This window comes from Anomaloglossus baeobatrachus, chromosome 12 (genome assembly GCF_048569485.1).
Source record: "Anomaloglossus baeobatrachus isolate aAnoBae1 chromosome 12, aAnoBae1.hap1, whole genome shotgun sequence".
NCBI lineage: Eukaryota > Metazoa > Chordata > Amphibia > Anura > Aromobatidae > Anomaloglossus > Anomaloglossus baeobatrachus.
The window spans coordinates 131,583,120-131,592,216 of record NC_134364.1 but is presented as its reverse complement, the minus strand read 5'-3'; the positions used below and the strand labels follow the sequence as shown (position 1 = coordinate 131,592,216).

Here is a 9,097-nt window from a genome sequence, read left to right as displayed (position 1 = left end):
TATCAGGTAAATACCAAGATTCTTAAATCAGAATAACGCTATATGAGTAAAGAATACAATTATCAACACATATCATTGGATAAAGTACAAGAAAGAAAAAGAAGAAGAAGAAGAAAAAGAAAAAGAGGAGGAAAAGAGTAAGAATGTTTTCAATGGAAAAAAGGAAAGGGGGGAGAAAGAAACGGATAACAGGGTGTCGGGGGCATACCTGTTGCTTACAGGGTGTTAAATCATCAAAGAGGTGGAGTATTATAAAGAGAAGGGCCGAGTCCGTCTAACAAACCAAACCAAGACATATATGAGTAAACAGTATGATATGGAGTTACTGAGATATGAGTATCATATATGAATCTACCTTATGTGCGTAGATAGGTGGGCCAAAGATCTAGACTATTATCGTATTCGTCAAGGGGGAGATGAGTAAGTCCGTATTTGATATTACTGCAGCGATAGGAATGAACAAAAAAATTTTATTTAAGTGCCTATATGGGCTAGAATGACATTCCACTATCAAGGATCGAGTATAATTGATCCCTATGGGTTAAAGAGAACACAAAAACTGAATATATGTACCATAAAGAAAGTCCCAAATGGCGTGGATATTTCATATAATGGTATAGTTACCGTTAATGTTCAAGGGAAATGCCCAGGAGTCATAAAAGTGGCTGATAACAGAGAAATGAAAAAAGCAAGGTGATTAGTAAATGAGCCTGGGATATTGTAAAGAGGACATTGAAAAGGAGACATGTAAAAGTAGGGAAAAAGAGATAGAGTGGGAATACAGCATACCTCAAGGCGATATTAGTATCAGAACGTCACAAAATATATATCTGAAGTCAATTCAGAATATTCTAACAGGGATCATGCTTATAAGAGGATGTAACCTGTTACAATGGATAAAGGGGCAATATAAGAGGCATGGAGTGTCAAGCAGTATACAGTGTATAATTAGCAGCACACCATACAACATACCTCCCTAACTGGCAGGCTGTGTAATTAATATGAGCAGTGAGCTGGCCAAAGGCTCTATAAGAAAAGGGCAAGAGGGAATTAGACATAGGTTTGTGTGAGAGCTTAGCGTTTGTAGACGCTGGTACATACCTAGATAATGAAGTTACCACAGGTGGAGCGTCCGGGGACGCAATAGAGCCAGGGGGAGGCTATTTGTATTGTGAAAAAAAGGGGCGTACACGCAGTGTGAGACGTAAAGCACACCTATGTCTATGAGGTGACTGTGCACGTGACGCCGCAATGCCCCGCGCCTGCGCGGTGGAACAGGACGCCGAGATCTCGGCGCCCCTGCCCCGCGCATGCGCGGAAGGCAGAGCGGTCACGTGAGTGACTAGTGGAATCTAAGCGCGCGCATGTAAGGGCACACGGTCGGCGCGCGCCCCACGGGGCGGGGCGCCAGTATGACGCCGCACCCCGTGAGCACGCGCAAAGCAGAGCACCCCGCGCGCGCGCGCATTACAACGGACGTGAACCTGGAGCAGTGGGAGACAGTGTCACTATGTAAGCCATACCGTAGTGAACATTAGTGAAGGTGATGTGCTGGAAACAGGTGCGATCAGGGGACATGGGAGACCTAAGGGTAAAAGGAGAAGAATTAGTGATACATAATAAGCATGTACAGATAGACAGTTACATCACTATCAGATAGTATATCCATACCTATACGTCTATACACATATGTGTACATCTCGCACTCAACCATAAGAGGCGAGATATATCAGTACAAAAAGAACCAGGAAAAAGTATACAATAAGGAGATAAACAGGTTACATCATAATGACCATTTAACCCACTGGGTTCCAGGGATCTAGAAAAAAACATGAACACATGCAAAGAGAGCTAATAGGTTACATCATATTCCCTGTTTAATCCATTGGGTTCTAGGGTTCTCAAGGTATGTATCCAAAAGGCCTCACGTTGTTTGAGGATTCTGATCCTATTCCCACCCCTTCTCATTGGCGGTACATGTTCAATGATTTGGTATTTAAGTTGGGCCACAGTATGTCCGTGTGTCACAAAATGATGTGGAACCGGTAATAACACCTGTTGGCAGCGAATTGTCGATTTATGCTTGTTAATTCGGTCTCGGATATGCTGGGTGGTTTCCCCAACATATCCGAGACCACAGGGGCACTTTATGAGGTATATCACGAACGAGGAGTCACATACCAGAAAATCTCGAATGTGGAATATTTTTCCAGTGTGAGGATGGGTGAACGTGTCTCCCCGAGTTAGGTTATTGCACTGTAGACAGTGTAAACAGGGATAATTACCAACCCTAGGGGTTCCTAAGAAGGTTTGGCGTGCTACTCTTGTGGATGACCCAATATCTGCCCTCACTAGGTTGTCTCTTAGGTTCTTGGATCTCTTGTAGCAGAATAAAGGAGGCTGAGAAAACTCGGACACTGTAGGGTATGAGGTATGTAACAATGGCCAATGTTTTGCAATAATGCCTTTGATCAATGGAGAAAACGGGTGGTAAGTATTGACACATGCGAGACGGGGAATATCCGATCGTGTTGTGTCAGACCGTGACCTACGGTTATTGGCTATGTGGGCTGGATAGCCTCTGGACATGAATTTAGAGCCCATTTCCTGGAATCTCAACTCACGCTTGTCAGGGTTGGACACAATCCTTTCCACTCTTTTGTGTTGTGAAATAGGAAGGGCTTTTTTGGTGTGGGCTGGATGGCAACTCGAAAAATGGAGGAGACTGTTCCTGTCCGTTGATTTTACAAAGAGGTCAGTGTCAATCTGGCCGTCAGGTGAGATCTGTATGAGGGTATCCAAAAAGTTGATTGAACAAGGGTCATGGTGTATAGTGAACGTCAGGCCCGTCCTGTATGTGTTAATCTGCTGAAAGAAGGTGTTCAAGGAGGAGACATCGCCATGCCAAATCATGAAGATGTCATCTATAAACCTCTTCCATAGTATTGAGTGATTCTTCCATAGGGGATTCTCGTATACAAACTCGGCCTCAAAGTGCGCCATGTAAATATTGGCATACGGGGGTGCCATGTTGGACCCCATGGCAGTGCCCCTGCGCTGTAGAAAAAACGCATCTTCAAACATGAAGAAATTGTTGTCTAATACTAAATGAATAAGGTCCATACAGAGCGAGTGCTGAGTGATGGTAAAAGAGCCCTGTAAATCGAGGAACCAGTCCACCGCTTGAATCCCGTCTGCGTGTTCAATACTAGTGTATAAACTATTTACATCTAGTGTGACCAGTAGAATATCAGTTGGAATGGTAGACAATTGGCGTAGGTGTCCAAGGAAGTCTGATGTGTCCCTAAGGTATGACGGTATAGTAGGGATTAATGGAGTGAGGATCCTATCTATGGTGATGGCCAGAGGTGATAATGCTGAATCGGTGGAGGCAACAATGGGACGGCTGGGAGGTGACTGCAAGTTCTTATGGATTTTGGGTAGAGTGTAAAATACTGGTATGACCGGATCAGGTTTGATCAAAAACTCTGCTAGTTTGGTATCAATAGTGCCGTGTAGTAGGTGGTAGTCAACTATGTCTTTTATCTTAACCTGTATTTCCCTTGTGGGGTCCCTGGAGATGGGTAAATACGTGGTCCTATCCTCCAATTGTGTGAGGATTTCGGAGACGTAGTATGACTTGTCCAGAACTACTATAGCTCCTCCCTTGTCAGCTGGTTTTACAATGATGTTGGTATTATTTTTTAATGTGCGTATAGCTGCATGTTCCTCCGGTGTAATATTACTCTTTACTCTAAAATCTCCTTTCTCAATTGACCTGAGAGTCATATCAATATCTCTAGAGACCAGTGATATATACGTCTCAATGGGATGATAGTGTCTGGGGGGGTTGAATTTGCTGGGTTGTCTGAGATTGAGATTATGTAGAGTAAATAAGCCAGGATTGTTGTTGGTACTAGAAGGCAGTGTGTCAGTCGTCTTGTCAGAAAAATGGGCCTTAAGCCGCAATGTCCTATAGAACCGCCTAAGCTCCTGATCCAACTGGAAGGTGTTGAAAGAAGGGGTGGGACAATATGTCAAGCCTTTTTGTAATACCCGTGTCTCAATCGGGGACAGATTGTATGAAGAAATATTAAATACCAAATTGGTCATACCTGTGACCGAGTCTGCACTCGATATGGTGTGTAGGTTTTTCCTCTTCCCCCTCCTGGTCGCCCTCTTGATGTCTGTCTTTGATCTAAAAAATTGGAGGGTCGGGAAAAGTATGATTCACTGTCCGAGCCTGAAGAAGCTGAATATCGAGAGGGACCAGGTGGTCGTCTGGGGTAGTTGTCTGATGACCGCCACCTATACACGCGGTCCTTGGAGTAATCCTCCTGGTCATGGAACATTTATTTAGTATGCTCTCAAATTTGGTGCAGTAATCAGCATTATCAGCGAAGAGAAAGTACCATAAAGTGCAACGGATACCCAGGGGTTTAAGGGTGTCCCTTAGACCCACTCTCTTCGCTGAAAATGCTGATTACTGCACCAAATTTGAGAGCATACTAAATAAATGTTCCATGGACGTAATTATTTTGACTATAGAATTCCTACAAAAGGAGATTGAAGAACTTGGCCCTAAAATCCGATCTATTGAAGACCAGTTTTCCAACAGCCTACCTACCGCCGAATGGGACAGGATTCGGCAAAAGACTAAAGAGACCATTGCTGACTTTCAAAAAACCCTGCAAGACAGGAAACGCCAAAAGTTCATCCGTGACCAGAAGGATTACTCCAAGGACCGCGTGTATAGGTGGCGGTCATCAGACAACTACCCCAGACGACCACCTGGTCCCTCTCGATATTCAGCTTCTTCAGGCTCGGACAGTGAATCATACTTTTCCCGACCCTCCAATTTTTTAGATCAAAGACAGACATCAAGAGGGCGACCAGGAGGGGGAAGAGGAAAAACCTACACATCATATCGAGTGCAGACTCGGTCACAGGTATGACCAATTTGGTATTTAATATTTCTTCATACAATCTGTCCCCGATTGAGACACGGGTATTACAAAAAGGCTTGACATATTGTCCCACCCCTTCTTTCAACATCTTCCAGTTGGATCAGGAGCTTAGGCGGTTCTATAGGACATTGCGGCTTAAGGCCCATTTTTCTGACAAGACGACTGACACACTGCCTTCTAGTACCAACAACAATCCTGGCTTATTTACTCTACATAATCTCAATCTCAGACAACCCAGCAAATTCAACCCCCCCAGACACTATCATCCCATTGAGACGTATATATCACTGGTCTCTAGGGATATTGATATGACTCTCAGGTCAATTGAGAAAGGAGATTTTAGAGTAAAGAGTAATATTACACCGGAGGAACATGCAGCTATACGCACATTAAAAAATAATACCAACATCATTGTAAAACCAGCTGACAAGGGAGGAGCTATAGTAGTTCTGGACAAGTCATACTACGTCTCCGAAATCCTCACACAATTGGAGGATAGGACCACGTATTTACCCATCTCCAGGGACCCCACAAGGGAAATACAGGTTAAGATAAAAGACATAGTTGACTACCACCTACTACACGGCACTATTGATACCAAACTAGCAGAGTTTTTGATCAAACCTGATCCGGTCATACCAGTATTTTACACTCTACCCAAAATCCATAAGAACTTGCAGTCACCTCCCGGCCGTCCCATTGTTGCCTCCACCGATTCAGCATTATCACCTCTGGCCATCACCATAGATAGGATCCTCACTCCATTAATCCCTACTATACCGTCATACCTTAGGGACACATCAGACTTCCTTGGACACCTACGCCAATTGTCTACCATTCCAACTGATATTCTACTGGTCACACTAGATGTAAATAGTTTATACACTAGTATTGAACACGCAGACGGGATTCAAGCGGTGGACTGGTTCCTCGATTTACAGGGCTCTTTTACCATCACTCAGCACTCGCTCTGTATGGACCTTATTCATTTAGTATTAGACAACAATTTCTTCATGTTTGAAGATGCGTTTTTTTCTACAGCGCAGGGGCACTGCCATGGGGTCCAACATGGCACCCCCGTATGCCAATATTTACATGGCGCACTTTGAGGCCGAGTTTGTATACGAGAATCCCCTATGGAAGAATCACTCAATACTATGGAAGAGGTTTATAGATGACATCTTCATGATTTGGCATGGCGATGTCTCCTCCTTGAACACCTTCTTTCAGCAGATTAACACATACAGGACGGGCCTGACGTTCACTATACACCATGACCCTTGTTCAATCAACTTTTTGGATACCCTCATACAGATCTCACCTGACGGCCAGATTGACACTGACCTCTTTGTAAAATCAACGGACAGGAACAGTCTCCTCCATTTTTCGAGTTGCCATCCAGCCCACACCAAAAAAGCCCTTCCTATTTCACAACACAAAAGAGTGGAAAGGATTGTGTCCAACCCTGACAAGCGTGAGTTGAGATTCCAGGAAATGGGCTCTAAATTCATGTCCAGAGGCTATCCAGCCCACATAGCCAATAACCGTAGGTCACGGTCTGACACAACACGATCGGATATTCCCCGTCTGGCATGTGTCAATAGTTACCACCCGTTTTCTCCATTGATCAAAGGCATTATTGCAAAACATTGGCCATTGTTACATACCTCATACCCTACAGTGTCCGAGTTTTCTCAGCCTCCTTTATTCTGCTACAAGAGATCCAAGAACCTAAGAGACAACCTAGTGAGGGCAGATATTGGGTCATCCACAAGAGTAGCACGCCAAACCTTCTTAGGAACCCCTAGGGTTGGTAATTATCCCTGTTTACACTGTCTACAGTGCAATAACCTAACTCGGGGAGACACGTTCACCCATCCTCACACTGGAAAAATATTCCACATTCGAGATTTTCTGACATGTGACTCCTCGTTCGTGATATACCTCATAAAGTGCCCCTGTGGTCTCGGATATGTTGGGGAAACCACCCAGCATATCCGAGACCGAATTAACAAGCATAAATCGACAATTCGCTGCCAACAGGTGTTATTACCGGTTCCACATCATTTTGTGACACATGGACATACTGTGGCCCAACTTAAATACCAAATCATTGAACATGTACCGCCAATGAGAAGGGGTGGGAATAGGATCAGAATCCTCAAACAACGTGAGGCCTTTTGGATACATACCTTGAGAACCCTAGAACCCAATGGATTAAACAGGGAATATGATGTAACCTATTAGCTCTCTTTGCATGTGTTCATGTTTTTTTCTAGATCCCTGGAACCCAGTGGGTTAAATGGTCATTATGATGTAACCTGTTTATCTCCTTATTGTATACTTTTTCCTGGTTCTTTTTGTACTGATATATCTCGCCTCTTATGGTTGAGTGCGAGATGTACACATATGTGTATAGACGTATAGGTATGGATATACTATCTGATAGTGATGTAACTGTCTATCTGTACATGCTTATTATATATCACTAATTCTTCTCCTTTTACCCTTAGGTCTCCCATGTCCCCTGATCGCACCTGTTTCCAGCACATCACCTTCACTAATGTTCACTACGGTATGGCTTACATAGTGACACTGTCTCCCACTGCTCCAGGTTCACGTCCGTTGTAATGCGCACGCGCGCGGGGTGCTCTGCTTTGCGCGTGCTCACGGGGTGCGGCGTCATACTGGCGCCCCGCCCCGTGGGGCGCGCGCCGACCGTGTGCCCTTACATGCGCGCGCTTAGATTCCACTAGTCACTCACGTGACCGCTCTGCCTTCCGCGCATGCGCGGGGCAGGGGCGCCGAGATCTCGGCGTCCTGTTCCACCGCGCAGGCGCGGGGCATTGCGGCGTCACGTGCACAGTCACCTCATAGACATAGGTGTGCTTTACGTCTCACACTGCGTGTACGCCCCTTTTTTTCACAATACAAATAGCCTCCCCCTGGCTCTATTGCGTCCCCGGACGCTCCACCTGTGGTAACTTCATTATCTAGGTATGTACCAGCGTTCACAACGCTAAGCTCTCACACAAACCTATGTCTAATTCCCTCTTGCCCTTTTCTTGTAGAGCCTTTGGCCAGCTCACTGCTCATATTAATCACACAGCCTGCCAGTTAGGGAGGTTTGTTGTGCTGTTATTTATACACTGTATACAGCTTGACACTCCATGCCTCTTATATTGCCCCTTTATCCATTGTAACAGGTTACATCCTCTTATAAGCATGATCCCTGTTAGAATATTCTGAATTGACTTCAGACATATATTTTGTGACGTTCTGATACTAATATCGTCTTGAGGTATGCTGTATTCCCACTCTATCTCTTTTTCCCTACTTTTACATGTCTCCTTTTCAATGTCCTCTTTACAAATATCCCAGGCTCATTTACTAATCACCTTGCTTTTTTCATTTCTCTGTTATCAGCCACTTTTATGACTCCTGGGCATTTCCCTTGAACATTAACGGTAACTATACCATTATATGAAATATCCACGCCATTTGGGACTTTCTTTATGGTACATATATTCAGTTTTTGTGTTCTCTTTAACCCATAGGGATCAATTATACTCGATCCTTGATAGTGGAATGTCATTCTAGCCCATATAGGCACTTAAATAAAAATTTTTTTGTTCATTCCTATCGCTGCAGTAATATCAAATACGGACTTACTCATCTCCCCCTTGACGAATACGATAATAGTCTAGATCTTTGGCCCACCTATCTACGCACATAAGGTAGATTCATATATGATACTCATATCTCAGTAACTCCATATCATACTGTTTACTCATATATGTCTTGGTTTGGTTTGTTAGACGGACTCGGCCCTTCTCTTTATAATACTCCACCTCTTTGATGATTTAACACCCTGTAAGCAACAGGTATGCCCCCGACACCCTGTTATCCGTTTCTTTCTCCCCCCTTTCCTTTTTTCCATTGAAAACATTCTTACTCTTTTCCTCCTCTTTTTCTTTTTCTTCTTCTTCTTCTTTTTCTTTCTTGTACTTTATCCACCGATATGTGTTGATAATTGTATTCTTTACTCATATAGCGCTATTCTGATTTAAGAATCTTGGTATTTACCTGATACACCTGGGTGCTCCTCTGAAAACCTACTCAGAAAAATG

General features: G+C 44.0%; 2 long non-coding RNA genes across 2 annotated transcripts; one reads left to right on the top strand and one right to left on the bottom strand.

Annotated features, from left to right (window-relative positions):
• Positions 1-384: 384 nt before the first annotated feature.
• Positions 385-1,588, bottom strand: LOC142258409 (uncharacterized). Its single transcript, XR_012727767.1, has 3 exons — positions 1,524-1,588; positions 625-665; positions 385-441 (listed from the first exon to the last, which is right to left on the bottom strand). It is a non-coding gene; the product is annotated as an uncharacterized LOC142258409 (long non-coding RNA).
• A 5,889-nt stretch (positions 1,589-7,477) lies between these two features.
• Positions 7,478-8,675, top strand: LOC142258408 (uncharacterized). Its single transcript, XR_012727766.1, has 3 exons — positions 7,478-7,542; positions 8,394-8,434; positions 8,619-8,675. It is a non-coding gene; the product is annotated as an uncharacterized LOC142258408 (long non-coding RNA).
• Positions 8,676-9,097: the final 422 nt, after the last annotated feature.